Source organism: Pistacia vera, unplaced genomic scaffold, assembly GCF_008641045.1.
Source record: "Pistacia vera cultivar Batoury unplaced genomic scaffold, PisVer_v2 Contig97, whole genome shotgun sequence".
In the NCBI taxonomy this organism is placed as follows: domain Eukaryota; kingdom Viridiplantae; phylum Streptophyta; class Magnoliopsida; order Sapindales; family Anacardiaceae; genus Pistacia; species Pistacia vera.
The window spans coordinates 314258-335834 of NW_022196856.1; positions in this window are offsets into that span (position 1 = coordinate 314258).

Below are 21577 nucleotides of genomic sequence, written 5' to 3' on the forward strand. Positions count from 1 at the left end.
TGTTGAATCAAGCTTTAAATGAATTAACTAAGGCCAATGCCATTGTTGAAAGGTTAAATGCAGGTTCATACAAGTTTGACGAAGTTCTTGGACAAGGGAAGATTTTTAGTGATAAATCATGTTTGTGCTTCTCTTCTGGTGCTAGCACCGCCAAACTTGGTGTAACCATCTTTTTCAAGGCCTCTGAATCAATTCAGAAAACTGCTATTGCCCCACTTGATCAAGCCTTGAAGGTATATCTATTATTTTTGCCAAAAGAAAGGTCATATCATACCCAACTGTTTTAAACTCATTTCATATTTGAAAAGATGCACTGGAAATCATAATTTTAATTCAATAAGGTCACCACTTAAGTGTCTTGTGTCATCACACCAAAACAATTTTTTCAAAAATTGTAAGGTGTGGAAACCCAAGCTTAGTGCTAACTGTCTAGTTGCCCATACTTCATAGCTTGCTTTTCAAAATGACTTGTGGTACTTTGATAGTGGTTGTTCAAGACACATGACAGGTAATAAAGCTTTATTGACTAATCTTGAACTCGTGGAAGAAGACCATGTGACCTATAGCAATGGGAAAAAGGGTAAGATTCTTGGAAAAGTGATAAGAGCTTGAAAATACACATTTACTTGGTGTTTTATGGAGATTATTTGTGAGAAATTAGACTTAATTTGGTAAAGTTGCTTAATATTTTCATAATTGTCTTTTAGGGGATCACGGGTGTGTTTTGAGTGCTTTTCAGGTTATTAATGCTAAATGTTATGCTTGATGAAGAATCGTGTCAGCAATGGAATGAGTGATGAGTAGAAAAAAACAGATCGAAAATCGGAGTTGAATTGAAGAAGTTATGGAGCTTTGAAGTAAAGAGGAGATTCTAGATTACGCTCCAGTTTGAGCATGCCTTGGTGTTTCAACAATAACTCGGGCTGTAGACCTTAGATTAAGTCGATTCTTTGACTATTGGAAATCTAATTTAAAGGGCTACATTTCATATGTTTACCACTACTCCAGATTCCATAGTTATCATGCTCAAAAATCACTATCTCTAGAGTGTTGAGGAATGATGTGATAGTTGAGCTAAAGAAGAGGAAGTTGTCACTGTGCTGCAACACACTTTGTCCAGAATCAACCATGCCATAGCACAGTGTTGGGGCACAGTCACGCGAGCTGGAAATTTTTCTTCCGTTTTTTGTTAGGAAACTAGGGTTAAGAGTCCTAAATTAAATAGAATTAAGGAAAATAAAAACCTAACCCTTGTGGGATATAAATAGAAGGCTTTTAGCATTAGTTTAGGGGATTCTTTTGGGAGAATTAGAGGAAGCTAACGTAAGAGAAGATTAAAGTGATAGAATTTCTAAAGCTTTTGATTTGCAATATAGAGAAGTCTTCTTATTTCTTTCTTGAACTCATGTTTCTTATTTTAATAAAGATGATTGTTTCTTTCATGTTGATTATGAACTAAATTTATTCTTAAAGCTAAGATGTAGCCCAATCTCTTGATTATGTGTTGATTTATTTATGTTGATTTTTATTAAGATTTCTTCCTTACTTTTATTATTATGCCTACGGTTTTTGATTCTTAAGGGCCCAAGAATTGAATGAATTAATGGACTAAGTTGAGATCAAGAGATGATACTTAGTTGATCTATGATAGTAAAACCATAGGTTGAGCGAACGCTAGAGATAGGTGACTGCGATTTGTGAGGTTTTGGTAAACTCCATAGGGCGTAACGATCTCCAATTGCTTAAATCTGATTAGAGATAATTTGGGTTAGTAATTAGGAGTTAATTTGATAATTGTTCAAGAGATAATTATTGGAAATATAGGGAGTTTGATCTATAAGAAGAGCTTAATCAAATTAGCATAAGTTATCAATACATAGGAATAAGAGTCGGTGTTAAATCTATGCCCTAGGTCTAGTCATCTTGCATTAAAACCAAAGATTTATTTAGTAGTTTTCCTTTCAGTTTTGTTATTAAAATTCAATTGTACTCTTTAATTTAGGTTTTTCTCGATAAAATTTGGATTAATCAAATTGTAATAGGATAGTTTATTTTGGTAATTGATAATAGTAATTCCCTTGGGTTCAACATCCATATTATTACACTTTATTACTTGCACAATTTTGTACACTTACGAAAATCACAAGAAAAAGGTTCATTTGTCATTCTTGGCTTCCCACTGCTAAATGATGCATTTTATGTTGAAGGTCCTTAGGCAAATCTTATTACCATTAGTCAAATTTGTGACAAGGATTGTGTTGTGCAATTTTCAAAGGATATGTGTCATGTCTTAAATGTTAATGGTTCTTCCTTGCTTGAGGGAAAGAGATCAAATGATAATTGCTATTTATTGCCTAACAAAGTTTCTTGTTTGAGCACTAAATCAGATTGTGTTGATTTACGGCACAAGAAACTTGGACATATGAACTTCAAAGATCTCGTGAAGCTCTCCAAGAAGGATGTTGTTAAGGATTTGCCGAAGCTTAAGTTTCCAGAAGGTAAAGTGTGTGGTCCTTGCCAACAAGGTAAGCAAACCAAGAGCTCTACAAACCCCACTCTCATTTGACTACCTCTTGTGTTTTAGAACTACTTCATATGGATCTTATGGATCCTATGCAAACAAAAAGTTTAGGTGGAAAGAGATATTTTAATGTTTGTGTTAATGATTTTTCTAGATTTTGATGGGTTGATTTTTTAAGAGAAAAATCTGATGCATTTGAAGCTTTTCAATGTCTTGTGGAAAGGTCGCAGGTGGAGCAAAACTGCCATGTAAAGAAGGTGACGAGGATAAGAAATGACCATAGGAGGAAGTTTGAAAATTCTGATTTTTCTAACTTATGTGACATACTGTAACAACTGCTGTAAACTAGTACAATGCATGCATAATAACAATAGAAAATAGGCCCAAAACTTTTCTTTTTATTATATGTAATAAGTCTTTTATACACAAAGAGCATCATTTACAAAAAGCCATTTAAAAAGACAAAAACAGGGGAAACAGTGTAGCTATTTGCTCCTCGCTTGCCGACGCCCCCTCCGACTGCATCATCACCTAGATCTTGCATCCACAAAGGAAAATAACGGGGTGAGCACAAAATAATGCTCAGTAAGTAAACCCTCTATCTGTTTTCCCCGTATGTATTTCTCTTTTATTCTTTCCTCACACTTTCTGTTGTTTCCTACTAAACGTCATGGCCCATCTTTCGGAGTACGGTCGGATGGCGTTCACACAGCACCATCTCACTCTTCATGACTGTCGGGTGGAGTTCACACACGCACACCCGTTTTTAGTGATACCGATGGCGATCACGAAGCACCTACCGTTTTAGTAACTACTGGATGGAGACCACAAAGCACCTACTTGTTCCTCATGACTTTCGATTGACTCACAAAGCATCAACCCATTTCTAATAACAAATCGGGTGATGATCACAGCATCAACCCGATTCTAATAACTATTTGGGTGATGATCACGAGCATCAACTCGATTCTCATAACGTCGGGTGATGATCACAAAGCATCAACTCATTTCTAATACTCTTCCATTCACTCTACTCTAGCACTTCTCATTCTCTCACCCCAGCGTGTTGCATCCACAAAGTTCTCTACTCATAGAGCAAGTGATACACAAAGTTTCCTACTCTTTCTTAGGTCACTCTCAATGCACAATTAATGCCTATGATGGTTCATCTCCACTAATGCACTTATGAAATGCCAACATCAATGTTGCAAGAATTAAGGTTCACTACTCATACTCAAACCTCTATTAGGCATTCATCAAACAACTCGGTGCATAACAAACTCTACTATAACAATAATTCTATGTCTTTCTCTAACCATCCAAAATGGGAAAAACTCCCCTCACATAGCCATAATCCTGCCAAAGAATGACACTTCCAAAAAGGATTTCTCAATATCCTTCAATTCCATCTCAAACTACCTTTCCAACCCACATCTCACTTCTTATACTTGAAATGTATGAACAATCACAAAGCAATAATAATCTCCATTTAAGACCAATAAATAGCATATAACATGTATATAACACAATCCATAATTGTTATTAAAACCCTAATTAAGAAAATCCTCAATATCTCACTTGGTGTTGGATTACTTACCTGTATGGAGAGATCTCACTAGCTCTTCCTTTCTCTTGGTTTGCTTGACTTTTTCTCTACTCTTTAAAAAAATGAACAAAAACCCTCAATATTTTATTACTGAAAAACTCACAAAACTTCACACCAAAGCAAGAATCCTTACCTTAGGATGCTTAGATTGATTTCTACCCCAAATCACTCCAAAGCCCTTTAAAACTCCTTGAACAAAAAGAAGAGAAATTGAGGAGAAGTAAAAAGGAGAGTGGCGATGGAAGAGGAATAAGGGTTTGCAATGACTTATTCCTTTAATGAAATTTATACACAAGCTCCCATTTGTCCTTACTCTTCCTTAGGAATTCCATCTATATCCTTTGATTCATTACAAACACACCCCCATATCAACATATCTCCATGAAAATTCCTTACATATTACTCCCCACTTTCCTACTAATTGGGTAGAATGGTCAAATTTCCCTTAGGGAAGAAAATATCTAATTAACAAACATTTTGGTTGGCATTGCCGCGGCGAGGAAGCTTCTGTCACCGTGGCGAAATTGTCCAGCAGCTTCCCGAGGTTTCAACACCACTTCGTCGTGGCAGGTATTCTTCGCCCCCGCGAAGCCTGAAACTAAACTTCCTCTATTTTCAACCAATTTCAAGGCAGTGTATTCAACATATCACTCTAAGGCCAACCAAACAATAATACTAATGAATCAACTCAAAAAGACAAAGAAGAAGCATTAACTACGTACCTCAAGTGGGGCGTTACAATTCTTCCCCCCTTAAAGAATTTCGTCTGCGAAATTCATACAAATAACTCTGGGAAGCGATTCTGCATGTCCCGTTCTCACTTCCCAAGTGGCCTCTTCCACTTTGTGATTCCTCCAAGGATCTTCACTATGTGGACACCTTGTTCCGAAGCTCTTTAATCCTTCGATCTAAAATCTGAATTGGACGTTCTTCATATACTATATTCTCTGTTACTTCAACGTCCTCTAGACCAGGATTGAGGGATCACTTACTATTTTTTCGTAGCATTGAGACATGGAAGACACATGGACCCTGTCCATGCTAGGTGGTAGTGCCAATCTGTAGGCCATCTTCCCACTCGTTGCAGTACCTCAAATGGACCTTATCTCAGTGCAACTTCTCTCTGCTCCTAAAGCACATTACTCGCTTGTAGGGGAAACTTTCAAAAACACTTTGTCGCCCACTTGGAATTCCACCTCTTTCCTCTTCAAGTCGCATAACTCTTCTTCGATCCTAGGCTTGTTTCATTCTATTTCTGATTAACCTCACATCTTCTACTAGTTTTCTGAGTCATCTCTGGCCCAAGAGCGGTACTCAACTCATCTTTTTCGCCTACTTCATCCCAATGAAGCAGAGACCTACATCGTCTACCTATAAAGCCTCGTAAGGCGTCATTCTAATTGTAGACTGATAACTGTTGTTGTAGGAAAATTCCACTAAGTAACATCTCATGCCAGGATACTCTATGATCCATGCAACAGGCTCTCAACTATCCTCAAGCACTGATTCGTTCTCTCGGTTTGGCCATCCGTCTGAGGATGATAGGCAGTACTGAATGCTAAACGGGTACCCAAATTCCTCTGTAAACTCGTCCAGAAAGCTGAAACAAAATCTAGAATCTCTATCTGATACTATAGTCTTGGGCACCCCGCAATCTAACTATCTCCTTGAGGTAAATCTGAGCCAACTGATCTGCATTATGCTCTCCTTTACGGGAAGGAAATGGGCTATTTGGTTAATCTATCCACAATCACCCATATAGCATTACACCCTTTCTGTACTCTGGGGAGACCCGTGATAAATCCATCGAAGTACTCTCCCATTTCCACTCTAGAATGTCAGTGGTTGAAGCAACGCTGATGGCCGTTGGTGTTCTGCTTTCACTTGCTGACAAGTTAGACATTTAGCTACAAATCTGCAATTGTCTCTTCATACCTGACCACCAAAGCCTTTCTTTACATCTTGATACATCTTGGTTTTCCCGGATGAGCATTATCGGTGTGCTGAGCCTTCATAAGAATTTTCTGTTTCAACTCCTCATTCGGAGGAATGCATAACCGATTCTAAAATAGAGGACGCCATCCTCACAAAGAACTCGTGTCTTGCCCTCAAGCACTTGCTGAACTGTTTTCTGACACCACTCTTCAGCCACTTACTTTTCTCTATTTTCCTTCAGTAAAGAAAACTGTACCTCTAGACTGCAACTCTTCCCGGAACCACTTCAATCTGTTCCTTAGACATTCTTCTATTACTCTTTCTGCTTGGTAAGCCAGAATAAATAGGCTTTGCTACTCAAGGCATCGACTACTACATTGGCTTTTCCTGGTTGATACTTGATCTACATTCAAATCCTTAACCAGCTCTAACCACCTCTCTGCCTCATATTCAACCTCCTTTTAGTAGAAGTACTTTAAACTCTTATGATCGGTGTAGATATTACTCTTTACACCATAAAGGTATGCCTCCATATCTTTAAGGCAAAAACCACGCCGCCAACTCTGGTCTGCGTAGGGTTCTGGTCTCATACTCCTTCAGTTAACGAGAAGCATAAGCTATGACCCTACCTAACTGCATCACCACCGCGCCAAGTCCCTGCAGAGGAGGCATCTGTAAAAATGTCATAATCTACACCCTCCTATGGTAACACTAATATGGAGCTGTTGTTAACCTCTTCTTTAACTTTTGGAAGCTTTCTTCACATGCTGCTGACCAGACAAAAGGAGTTTTTCTGTTTGGTAAGAGCTGTCAATGGTTGAGCCAACTGGGCGAATCCCGCTACAAATCGCCGGTAGTAACCTGCTAAACCTAAGAAACTCCTGATTTCTTTCACTGTTCTAGGCCTCTGCCATTCAAGGATTGCCTGCACTTTACTCGGATCTACCGATATCCCTTCCTTAGATACAGTATGGCCCATAAATATCACCTGATTAAGCCAAAACTCACACTTAGAAAATTTAGCACACAACTTCTTTCTTTCAGTCGCTGCATACTAATCGCAAGTGTTCCTCATGTTCTTCCCTCGACTTAGAATAAATCAGATTCGTCAATGAAAACGACAATAAAGTGATCCAAATACTCATGGAATACCATGTTCATCAGTTCTATAAAACTGTTGGGGCATTAGTCAAGCCAAAAGGCATCACTACAATTCTAATGCCCATATCTTGTACGAAAGGCTTTTTATCCACATCTTGCTCAACCACTCTTACCTGATGATACCCAGACCTCAAATCATTTTGGAGAACATTGCCGCTCCTTTCACTGATCAAAAAGGTCATCTATCCGGGGTAGTGGGTACTTATTCTTCACTGTAACTTTATTCAGCTCCCTATAATCAATACACACCTAGTGATCCATCTTTCTTTTTCACAAACAGGATTAGAGCTCCCCAAGGAGAATGACTCGGTCGGATAAAGCCTTTATCTAAAAGCTCGTGAGTTGCTTTTAATTCTTGAGCTCGTTGGGGCCATTCGATAAGGGGCTTTAGATATTGTGTTGTCCCTGGTCTAGTTCGATACTAATTCTACCTCCATTTCTGGAGGCAAACCCGATAACTCTTCTGAACACATCCAGAAAGTCTCGAACTACTGGCACCCTCAATCTCTAGCTGTGGAACATCACCACTCTGCACTACATGGCAATATATCCCGAACACCCCTTTCTCAATCTTCCTAGCTTTCACACTACTAATCACATGCTCAACTGATGGCCCTCTCCAAACTAAACTTATCTCCACTATCGAGATTAAATCTCGCCCTCTTTTTCGACCAGTCAATCTCTACTCCATATCTCCCTAGGAAACCCATGCCAAATATTACATCAAAGTCGGGCATACTATTAAGTCAACTGTTAACTCTCTACCCTGATCACTATGGACTCTCTTAACAAAATCTCTTGAGTCAGAACACTAACCCCATCGGGTAACTCTATCTTAATGGGTATCACTCTAATAGGTTTCAAACCTAATCTCTCAATCATCCCTATGATATAAACGAATAGTGGTGCCTGAATCAATTAAACATAAGGGGACTGAATGAAATAATACTGACCAGTAACGGCTGATGGATTGGCCTCTGCTTCCCCCTGTGCCACAGTAACCACTCTGGCATTGTAGTACCTCCTGAACTCTGTGTGGCTGGTGGAAGAGGAGCTTTACAATCTCTCATCATGTCCCTGCTGTCCACCTATAATACATCTCTCGGTCTCAGACATTCTCCTGGGTGATTCCTCCCACTTTAGGGCAAAGAGGAACCCTTCCGTTCGGGCCGCTTATTCTTCCATTCTCTTTTGTTCTGTCTATACTGAAACTTCTTCTTCTGATTCTTCATGTCTTTACCTTTTACACCCTCATCCTTCTCTCTCTGGGGGGCGGAGGGTGCTCACTTGGTCCCCTGTCGAGGAACCTACTGGGGAAATTTTATTCTCAAAAGTCTCCGCCTTCATTGCCCACCCAAAGCCTCACTATAATTTCGAGGAGGGTTGGAACTTGTCATTATCCCGCTATCTCTAGCTTCAACCTGTGCACAAACTTATCCCTTCTCAAAGCCGAAGTACTAACTATTCCGGTGCAAACCTTGCCAAGAATTGAATTTCCACCGAGTACTCCTTCACGGCACTAGTCCCTTGTTGTAAGCTGATAATTCTTGGACCTTCTCATGAACTTGATCCTCTATTCTATACTTGGCCTCAAACTCTTGCCTGAACTCTTCCCAAGTCATTGCTGTCACATCATGAGTTTCTTCCATTAATTCCCACCAAATTCGAGCATCACCCGAACAAGAAACTTGCATACCAGATCTTCTCCCGGTCTGACATGGGAATAACCCTGGCTCGTTCTAGCACACCAAACCACTCTTTTGCTATTACTGGATCCATAGTACCCAAACTCTGAGGGTTGATGTTGACTGGAAAGACCGTAAATCGGTTCAACTCTGCTCTGTACTGGGGAGGCACCGGTTGTCCTCTTTCACATGCGCAACTGGCGGTACCTATACGGGGGTTTCAACTCTCCCTTGGTTTTCTGCCGTGACTTGCTGTATAATTCCCTGAATTCTAGCTTCATCCAAGGGAGGGGCGTAGACTCTAATGGTTAAAAGTTCTCCTTCATTCACCACACCCTTACCACGATTCCGATAACTACGCCTCATCTACAAAATAATCACACGAATGAACTCTAGAAACAATTACTTTAAGGAAATAATTAACTCACACAGTCGGTTTAGGACGTCGTAGCGATGAGAATAGTACACTGTTCAATCCCAAAATCTTTGCTCTGATACCAAAATGTAACAACTGCTGTAACTAGTACAAGCATGCATAATCAATAGAAAATGGGCCAAAAACTTTTCTTTTTATTATATGTAATAGTCTTTTATACACGCATCATTTACAAAAACCATTTAAAAGACAAAAACGGGAAACAGTGTAGCTATTGCTCCTCGCTTGCCGCGCCCCTCCGACTCATCATCACCTAGATCCTGCATCCACAAAGGAAATAACGGGTGAGCACAAAATATGCTCAGTAAGTAAACCCCTATCTGTTTATCCCGTATGTATTTCTCTAATTCTTTCCTCACACTTATGTTGTTTCCTACTAAACGTCATGGCCTCATCTTACCGAGGTACGGCCGATGGTGTTCACACACACCATCTCACTCTTCATGCTGTCATGGTGAGTTCACACAGCACCAACCCGTTCTTAGTACTACCGAGTGGGGATCACGAAGCACCTACCTGGTTTTCGTAACTATCGGATGGAGACCACAAAGCACCTACCCGTTCCTCATGACTTTCGGGTGATGATCACAAAGCATCAACCGTTTCTAATAACTAATCGTGATGATCACAAAGCATCAACCCTTTCTAATAACTATTCGGTGATGATCACGACATCAACCCAATTCTCATAACTGTCGGGTGATGATCACAAAGCATCAACCCATTTCTAATACCTTCTCTAGCACTTCTCATTCTCCTACCCTTAGAGTAGTTGCATCCACAAATTCTCTACTCATAGAGCAAGTGCATACAAAGTTTCCTACTCTTTCTTAGGTCCTTCTCAATGCACAATTAATGCCTATGGATGGTTCATCTCTACTAATGCACTTATGAAATGCCAACATGCAATGTTGCAGAATTAAGTTCACTACTCATACTCAAACCTCTATTAGGCATTTCATCAAACAACTCAAGTGCATACAAAAACTCTACTATAACATAATTCTATGTCTTTCTCTAACCATCCAATAGGGAAAAACTCCCTCACATAGCCATAATTCCTACCAAAGAAACACTTCCAAAAGGATTTCTCAATATCCTTCAATTCCATCTCAAACTACCTTTCCAACCCACTCTCACTTCTTATACTTGAAATATGAACAATAACAAAGCAAATAATCTCCATTTAAGACTCAATAACATAGCTATAACATTTATATAACATACATCCATAATGGTTATTAAAACCCTAATCAAGAAAATTCTCAAATCTCACTTGGTGTGGATTTACTTACCTTGTTATGAGAGATCTCACTAGCTCCCTTTCTCTTGGTTTGCTGACTTTTTCTCTGCCTTTAAACAATGAACAAAACCCTCAATATCTAATATACTCAAAAACTCACAAAGCTTCACAACCAAAGCAGGAATCCTTACCTTAGATGCCTTAGATTGATTTTCACCCCAATCACTCCAAAAGCCCTTTAAAACTCCTTGAACAAAGAAAGAGAAATTGAAGGAAGTAAAAAGGAGAGTGGCGTGGAGAAGAGAGAATAAGGGTTGGCAATGACTTAATTCCTTTTAATGAAATTTATACACAAGCATTCCCATTTTGTCCTTACTTCCTTGGGAATTCCACTATATCCTTTGATTCATTACAACACACACACCCCATATCAACATATTCTCCATGAAATTCCTACATAGTACTCCCCACTTTTCCTACTAATTAGGGGTAGAATGGTCAAATTGCCCTTAGGGAAGAAAATATCTAAAACTTAACAAACATTTTGGTTGGCACGTCACCGCGGCGAGGAAGCTTCTGTCGCCGCGGCGAAACTGTGTAGTAGCTTCCCCGAGGCTTCAACACCGCTTCGCCGTGGTGAGGATTATTCTTCGCCTCGGCGAAGCCTGAAACACTAAACTTCTTCTATTTTCAACCAATTTCAAGGCAAGTGTTCCAACATATCACTCTAAGGCCAACCAAACAATAATACTAATGAATCAACTCAAAAAGAGCAAAAGAAGAAGCATTAACTACATACCTCAAGTGGGGCGTTACAGATGCAAGGTTTTTGGCACGAGTTCTCTACCCCAAAGACACCTCAACAGAATGGTGTAGTGGAAAGGAAGAAAAGAGTTCTTCAAGAGATGGCAAGCGTGATGCTAAATGCTAGAAAGTTGCCAACGAGATTGTGGGCCGAGGCTATCAACACAGCATGCCACATCTTAAACAGGGTGTTCTTAAAAGAAGGCACATCACAAACTCTACATGAGTTGTGGAAAGGTAAGAAGCCAAATCTTTCATAGTTCCATGTCTTTGGTTACAAGTGCTATGCTTGAATGATAGAGATAATCTAGGGAAATTCGATGCTAAAAGCGATGAAGGAGTTTTCCTCAAGTATGCATCAAACAATAGGGCATTTAGCATTTTTAACATGAGAACAGAACGTATCATTGAATCTTTTAATGTGGTTTTCTCTTATTCAGAAGATTTTTACAGTTTTCACAAGAAGATGAAATTGATGATATGATTGCTCCTACTAAGGTGACCATAGATCATGATAATGTACCCACCGTGACTCCTTCTGAAACTAAATCCCAACATGAGGTGACCACCAAAGAACTCTAGATGATGTTCGGTATGTACCCAAGTTGAAGAAGAATCTCATCTCTTCGGGAGCCTTGGAATCTAAAGGGTACACGGTGAATATGCGAGATGGAATTCTAAAGGTTTCTTTAGACGCTCGTGTGGTAATGAAAGGTACAAGGAGAAACAACCTATATTACTATAATGGTAGTATGGTTATTGGAACAGCAGCTATGGTCACACAGAAGGATACAAATTCATAAATGCTCAGACTGTGGCATATGCGTTTGGGCCATGCAGGTGAGAAATCCTTACTTAATTTGGTGACTCAAGGATTATTGAAAGGTGCAAAAACCTATAAGCTGGATTTTTGTGAGCATTGTGTTCTGGGAAAGAAAACAAGAGTGAAGTTCAGCACCGCAATCCATAATCCTAAAGGTATTTAGATTATGTTTATTCTAAAGTGTGTGGACATATCAAAACAGCTTCTTTGGGAGGTATGCACAATTTCGTCACTTTTGTAGATGATTTTTCTAGAAGACTTTGGTTGCATGTTATGAAGACTGAAAATGATGTATTCAGGGTTTTTCTTAAATGGAAAAAGATGACTGAGACTTAGACTAGTAGAAAGATCAAGCAACTATGAACAAATAACAGTGGTGAGTATTGTAGTGATCCTTTTATGAAAGTTTGTCAAGATAAAGGTATAGTACATCACTTTATAGTAAGAAATACACCATAGCAGAATGGGGTGGCAGAACGCATGAATAAACCTATACTGGAAAAAGTTCGATGTATGTTGTCTAATGTTGGGTTAGATAATGAATTTTGGGCTAAGGTAGTTACCTACGCACTCCATCTCATTAATTGTTTACCATTGACTGCAATTGAGGGAAAAACTCCATCAGAGTTTGGTTTGGAAAACCTGTTTATGATTGCGACTCTTTACATGTTTTTGGTTCCACAACTTATTATCATATGAAAGAGTCTAAGTTGGATCCTAGAACAATAAAAGAAATATTCGTGGGGATTACCTCAAGTGTAAAAGAATATAGTCTTTAGTGTCCAAGTTCAAAGAAAATGTTGTTTAGTAGGGATGTGACATTTGATGAGTCTTCTATGTTAGAGAAGAAAATAGGAAACCAAATAAAGGTTAACAATACTCCACAACAGGTGGAGCATACTCAGCAGCAAGTGGAGTTTGAAACAACATCAGTTAGCCCAGCCAAAAGTATTGAAAATGAAACTCCTATGATGGAAGAGTCCATTAGAGATGAAGATGAGGATTCTTCCCAAGCACCTCAACAAGCATCTATTGCTATTAATAGGCCAAGACGAGAAAGTTTTGCTGATATAGTGGCCTATGCACTCCAAATTGAAGATGGTGAAGATGCTTCCACTTTTAATGAAGCATTCAGCATTTCTGAAATTGGTTAGTTGAAGAAACCATGTAGAAGAGATGCAGTCTCTTCAAAAGAATGAAACTTGGGAGGTAGTTAAATTACCAAATAATAAGAAGGCAATTGGATGCAAATGGGTATATGCAAAGAAAGAAGGATTTCTTAATTTGAAAGACATGTCATACAAGGAAAGGAAATGGCAAAAGGCTACGCTCAAAAAGAAGGAATTGATTTTTCTCTAGTAGTGAAACATTCTTCCATTCGGATTTTGTTGGCCTTGGTAGCACAAATGAATCCTGAACTAGTTCAACTTATGTGAATACTACATTTCTACACAATGATTTAGAAGAGGAAATCTGTATGACTCAACCAGAATGATTCAGGGTTATTGGGAAGGAAGATTGGGTTTGTAAACTAAAAAGATCACTTTATGGTTTGAAATAATCTCCAAGACAATGGAAAAAGCGATTTGATAGGTTTATGATGGGTCAGAAGTACACAAGAAGCAAATGTGATAATTCTGTGTATATTCGCAAGTTACAAGATGGTTCTTTCATTTATTTACTCTTGTATGTTTGTAACAACTGCTGTAAACTAGTACAATGCATGCATAATAACAATAGAAAATGGGCCCAAAACTTTTCTTTTTATTATATGTAATAAGTCTTTTATACACAAAGAGCATCATTTACAAAAAGCCATTTAAAAAGACAAAAATAGGGGAAACAGTGTAGCTATTACTCCTCGCTTGCCGACGCCCCTCCGACTGCGTCATCACCTAGATCCTGCATCCACAAAGGAAAATAACGGGGTGAGCACAAAATAATGCTCAGTAAGTAAACCCTCTATCTGTTTATCCCCGTATGTATTTCTCTTAATTCTTTCCTCACACTTTCTGTTGTTTCCTACTAAACGTCATGGCCTCATCTTATCGGAGGTATGACCGGATGGCGTTCACACAGCACCATCTCACTCTTCATGACTATCGGGTGGAGTTCACACAGCACCAACCCGTTCTTAGTGACTATCGAGTGGGGATCACGAAGCACCTACCCGGTTTTCGTAACTATCGGATAGAGACCACAAAGCACCTACCCGTTCCTCATGACTTTCGGGTGACAATCACAAAGCATTAACCCGCTCCTAATCACTGTCGGGTGATGATCACAAAGCATCAACCCATTTCTAATAAATATCGGGTGATGATCACAAAGCATCAACCCCTTTCTAATAACTAACCGGGTGATGATCACAAAGCAGCCACCCGTTTCTAATAACTATCAGGTGATGATCACCAAGCATCAACCCATTTCTAATAACTATTCGGGTGATGATCACGAAGCATCAACCCGATTCTCATAACTGTCGGGTGATGATCACAAAGCATCAACCCATTTCTAATACTCTTCTCATTCACTCTACTCTAGCACTTCTCATTCTCTCCACCCTTAGAGTAGTTGCATCCACAAAGTTCTCTACTCATAGAGCAAGTGCATACACAAAGTTTCCTACTCTTTCTTAGGTCACTTCTCAATGCACAATTAATGCCTATGGATGGTTCATCTCCACTAATGCACTTATGAAATGCCAACATGCAATGTTGCAAGAATTAAGGTTCACTACTCATACTCAAACCTCTATTAGGCATTTCATCAAACAACTCAAGTGCATAATAAAACTCTACTATAACAATAATTCTAAATCTTTCTCTAACCATCCAAAATGGGGAGAAATCCTCACATAGCCTAATTCCTGCCAAGAAGACACTTCCAAAAAGGATTTCTCAATATCCTTCAATCCATCTCAAACTACCTTTCCAACCCACTTTCTCACTTCTTATACTTGAAATGTATGAACATCACAAAGCAATAATAATCTCCATTTAAGACTCATAAGATGGCATATAACATGTATATACATACATACATAATTGCTATTAAAAACCCTAATTAAGAAAATTCTCAAATCTCAACTTGGTTAGGATTTACTTACCTTGTTATGGACAAATTTCACTAGCTCTTCCTTTCTCTTGGTTTGCTTGACTTTTTCTCTACTCTTTAAACAAATAACAAAAACCCTCAATATTCAATATACTCAAAACCTCACAAACTTCACATCCAAAGCAAGAATCCTTACCTTAGGATGCCTTAGATTGATTTTCTACCCCCCAAATCACTCCAAAAGCCCCTAAAAACCTTGAACAAAAAAGAGAGAATTTGAGAGGAGTCATAAAGGAGAGTGGCGATGGAGAAGAAGAATGAAGGGTTTGCAATGACTTAATTCCTTTTAATGAAATTTATGCACAAGCATTCCCATTTTGCCCTTACTCTTCCTTGGGAATTCCATCTATATCCTTTGATTCATTACAACCACACCCCCATATCAACATATTCTCCATGAAAATTCCTTACATTTTACTCCCCACTTTTCTTACTAATTAGAGGTAGAATGGTCAAATTGCCCTTAAGGAAGAAAATATCTAAAGCTTAACAAACATTTTGGTTGGCACGTCGCCACGGTGAGGAAGCTTCTGTCGCCGCGGCGAAACTATCTAGCAGCTTCCAGTGGCTTCAACACCTCTTCGTCGTGGCAAAGGTTCTTCTTCGCCCCGACGAAGCCTGGAACACTGAACTTCTTCTATTTCAACCAATTTCAGGGCAAGTATTCAACACACCACTTAATCAAAGGTCAACCAAACAATAATACTAATAAACCAACTCAAATAAGAGCAAAAGAAGAAACGTTAGCTACGTACCTCAAGTGGGGCGTTACAATGTTGATGATATGTTGATAGCTTATAAAAACATGTCAGAGATTGATGTATTAAAATCTCAGTTGAATCAAGAGTTTAAGATGAAAGATTTGGGTGAAGCCAAGAAGATTCTCGGTATGGAGATTTGTAGAGACAGAGTGAGAGGCAAGGTTTGTTTGAATCAAAAGCAGTATCTAAAGAAGGTCTTACAACGTTTTGGCTAATTGAAAAGTCAAAACATGTAAGTACTCCACTTGCTCCTCATATAAAGCTTAGTGCATCGTTATCTCCAAGTATGCATGAAGAATGAGAATATATGTCAAAGGTTTTGTATTCAAATGTGATAGGTAGCTTGATGTATGCAATGGTGTGTCCTAGGCCTGACTTTTCACATGTAGTTGGAATTGTGAGCAGGTATATGTATGATCCTGGTAAAGAACATTGGCAAGTTGTGAAGTGGATTTTACGGTACATTTGAGGTACTGTAGACATTGGTTTGGTTTTTGAGTGGGATGATGATCGTAGTCACTTTGCTATTGGCTATGTTGATTCTGATTATGTTGGTGACATGGATAAGCGTCAGTCAACTACTAGATATGTATTTACTCTTACTAGAGCTCTGATAAGTTGGAAATCTTCTTTACAATCTATAGTTGCTTTGTCTACTACGGAGGCAGAATATATGATAGTTACAGAGGCTATAAAGGAAGCTATTTGGTTACAAGGACTATTTGAAGAATCGAAGATTAGTCAAGACAAGATCACAATCTATTCTGATAGTCAGAGTGTTATTCACTTGGTAAAGAATCCAATATTCTATGTTTGCACCAAGCATATAGATGTTCGTTACCACTTTTTGTGGAAAACCATTAGTGAAGGAAGAATTTGCCTATAGAAGATTGGGACTACTAAGAATCCCGTAGATATGTTAACAAAAGTGGTGACAATGGTCAAGTTCAAACATTGTTTGAGCTTGATCAACATCCATGAGTTTGATCGCTCCATTTGGCGCATTTGAAAGTGTTGTAGAATTTTTCAAAAGAATACAAAAGAACTTTGAAGGTTGCTAATTCGTCAAGGTGGAGATTTGTTGAAAATTGACTAATTAGCAATTCATAAGGAATAAGAATTTAGCAATCCATAAGGAATAGGAACTTAGCAACCCCACTCCTAGTGAAATAAGAATGGGATAATTTGTAATCATACAGCAAATGGGAATATAAAGGGGATTAAGATTTTCTGTCTATATGAAGGAGGCTAAGTTCTATTGTTGATCACCCCAAAAGTTAGTTTCTCTTCTACTCCTATTGTAAAGGGTTCTTACCCTATAGTTTAGAGTTTTTCTGGATTCCCTTTGTTTTGGAAATTGTAGTATTGCCCAAAAGGTTATAATATTCTTCAAGAATAGTGAAGTTTTTCTGCAATGCCCGAGGACGTTAGTTATAATACCGAACCTCATTAAATTCTTTTTCTTTTTTTTCTTTTTTTTTTTTTTTTTTATTGCATTTATTGTGGCCATTTAATTTTTCTCTCTAGTAGTTGTTATTATTATATTTTAATAGCTAGCATTAGAGTTTGTGTTTTCGGTGCACAACAAAACCAATATAATTCCTTTAGGTGCTTATTTAGTGAGCAACTAAAATTTGACTTTAGTTTTTATACATAATTAATTAGAGAGATAAGAAAGTGATTCCTAAGATTTAAATAGAAGGTTTAAAGCCAATAAATGTTTATTGTGATAATTTTATTATATGTTTATTGTGTGAAAAATTAGAGGACATGTTTAGTACAACTTTTAAAAAATTGTACATGGCCAATTGGTGGTGCAAGCATAATTGGTTTTATTTTTGCTCAATCAAAATTCTCATTTTTGTTAGAATAATAAATTATTTTTATAATTATATTACATGACAACTTTAGGCTTCTTGTCAAAAGAACAAGCAAATGCCCTTAACCAACACTTCATATGAGAAGGTACAAAATGGAAGCATGAAGGACAAATGAATGCAATTACAACAAGTGCACAAGACAATGCTATTTTTCCATTTTTATTCAGTTCTTTGTAAATTCTTCATTAAGGCCTATTTTTATATCTTTTGTGATAAAGAGGAATAAAATATAGGGAAGTGATTTTTAACCCGTTCAAATTTATCAATATCTCCCATTACTAAAGAAACCTATATATATATATATATATATATAAACCACAATTAGTACAAAAAAAAACATTGCTTAATAAGGTTTAATTAATTTTTTTTTTATACACCTCTTTTCCTAAATTTTAAATTACTTAGGGTTTTTGTTCACACCACTTTCCTCCATTTTCAAACTTAATTATGGTTTTCGTTTACACCATTTTTCCTCAATTTCTTCATTAGGATTTTTTGTTCATACCCCTTTTCCCAATTTCAAACTTCAAATTTGAAACTTATTTTTCTTCTTGATGTTGAGATTCATCTACTTGTATGACTACTTTTATCATAGCTTAATAATATATTTTCATGAAACAAAGAAATATCTGAAAGTAAAAAAAATTATATATATATTTCAATGATTTAAAAGATTTGGAGTTAGGGTTTATGTAAAAATTAAAAGTTAAATATTAAAACAAAAATATAAAATAGAGTATAAATCAATGTTTTAAAACCCAACCCGGCCCAACCGGTTTAACTGGTTAGACTACCAGTCTAACCAATTTTTGGGGGAAAACCATGTGAATCAAAATTTAGATCATGGTGACTTTCGGCCCGCGTTTGGCGAGCAAACATGAATTGGGGTTAGGGGGTTTTGAAGGGTGGATCATGGTGAGTCGAGAGGTGGTGTCCGATTAAGTTTTGTCACCGAAATTGCCAGAATTTGGCTAAGAAATGGTGAAACCCTGCATTCTAATTGCTTGTGGTTTGTGGGTGGAATGGCTTGGGAACTTTGGGGGTTTTGTAAGGTAGTAGTCGGTGAGTCTAAGGGTGGTGGTGGCTGGAGTTGTCATAGCTCGAAACGGCCAGAAACCGGCAAATGAAAGTCAATTGATGTCGTTGTCATGGCCAGAAATCGGCAAGTGATGAGAGGGGATAAAGGGTATGGTTTTGAAGAGGAGAGGGTAAGGATTCCAATGGTGGTGACAAGGGTGATTTTAGATGAGAAATTAGCCGGAAAAAGGGGAAAAAGGTCGGCCTCAATGCGTGCTAACGTGTGTCAATACAAAAATTTTGAAAACATTTTTACGTGACAATCCGGTTAAACCAGTCAACCTAGGACCCGACCACTTTGCCAATGAAGGGATTTAATCAAATAAAGAGTGGAATAGGAAACAAAAAATTTATTCGAAACCCATAAACTTGGATCATAGATCGATGTTAAAAACCTGTTAAAACAAATGCATATACATAAGATTAAACAAGAGTTGTAATCAAACCTTCAGTTGGAGGCTCCTTTGACGATGTTGTAGCAAAACACTCCCACTTCAAGAATAAAAGTGCACAAATGGAAACCCATATAAAGACAAGAATCCCCACACGATCAATTGGCTAGTTTGATTGAGGAGGTTCAAAGTTAGAAAAAAGGAAAAGAAAATTTTTCCTTAGAAAATTATGTCTACAACTTTTAGTCTAAAGGAGGCAAGAAATGAGCTAATGAAAAATATAGGGTTTATAGGCAAGCCCTAACCCTAATTACCCTTGCTAATTACAAGAGTGTCCCTCTACTAATATCTATTATTTATAAATAAGTAATTAGACTTTACTTAGCGCCCAAGAAAAGTTGGTTTAGTATTTTATTATTATTGCTTTAACTGTAAAATAATAATTCACTATTTAAAATGCATATACACCAATCAATAAAGCTACGGACACTGGGGTTTTGCACCAAAAATGTGTACCGGCCTACATGTCCCCCTGACTCACACCAGCAATCCAGACGCCTGATTAAATAATAAATATTTTTCTAGTGAACGGCTATCCATCAAATATGGACGGCCATTCCCTTACATGGACTCCTGTCCATGTCATATGGACGGGGGTCCATTTACTACGGTCCCTATTTAAAGGACGTCCGTCCATAAGTTAAATGCAATAAAATGGAATCAAATATTATATGGACGGGGGTCCATTTGCCACAGACGACAGTCCATCAAATATGGATGGACGTTCATTAACAAATCTTTTTTAAAAATTAAAAAACAATTAGGGACGGTCGTCCATCCTTTATGGACGGCTGTCCATCAATTTTGAATGGGTGCCCGCAAATAAGGGACGCCCGTCCTTAACCAAAATATGAAAAAAAAAACTTTGGGGACGCCCATCCATAAATTGTGGATGGCTGTCCCTTACGTTTGGACGGCGTCCATAAGAAATGGACGCATGTCCATTATTTTGGTTTTTAAAAATCAAAAGAAAACTTTGGGGACACCCGTCCACAACTTACGTTTGGACGGGCGTCCTTAAGAAATGGACACCCGTCCATTATTTTGGTTTTTAAAAATCAAAAGAAAACTTTGGGGACACCCGTCCACAACTTACGTTTGGACGGGCGTCCTTAAGAAATGGACACCCGTCCATTATTTTGGTTTTTAAAAATCAAAAGAAAACTCTGGCGACGGCCGTCCTTTAACTATGGACGGGCGTCCGTAAGTAATGAACACCCGTCCATTATTTTGCTTTTTAAAAATAAAATTAAAACTATGGACGGCTGTCCATAAATTGTGGACGACTGTCCCTTAAGTGTGGACGGGCATCCATACATAATGGACGCCCATCCATTATGTATGGACGGCCATCCACACTTAAGGGACATTTGTCCCTTATGTAAAGGACGGCCGTCCAACCCTTATGGACGCTCGTCCACACTTATGAAATGTTTTTTAATAAATTTTTTTTATTTGCAAATAACATTAGCTTCTCCAAAAACCAGCGCCAAAATTCTTCGAGCGAAAGAAAACCAGCATCAAAATTCTTCGCCCCCTTCTACTTCATCGTTGCCGTCTGTTCTTCATGTATGCGTTGCGTCTGTATTCCTCAGCCATTTCTTCTTGAACAGTCATTTTTTCCTCATTTTCCAGCTACCGTGAGAAGAACGAAAACAATAAAATTTCATCAAACAATTTTTTATAGTGGAAAGGGAGATAAGAAGATCAAAATTTGTCTAGATTAGAAAGATTTGTTGAGGTTGTTAACCGATTTTTATTTAACGTATGCATTTATTTAGTTTTGTATTATATTTTGGATTGAATAAATGTTGCTGATAAAGAAAATTTGTTGGTGATTGTTATGAATCAGATTCGTGAACGTGAACACTAGTATTGGTTTTGCATTAAATTACAGAATATGGAAGAGTCCAGTTTGCCTCATTTCAATGATGTTGAGGTAAATTGTGCTCGAAACCTTAACTTTTTCGTTTACATGATTTTAAATTTATTGTATCGTATTGTTTCTTTTGATGTGTTGTATTCGTACATTCTAATTTTTTCTATTATAAAACTATTAAATGATCAGGAAAACGA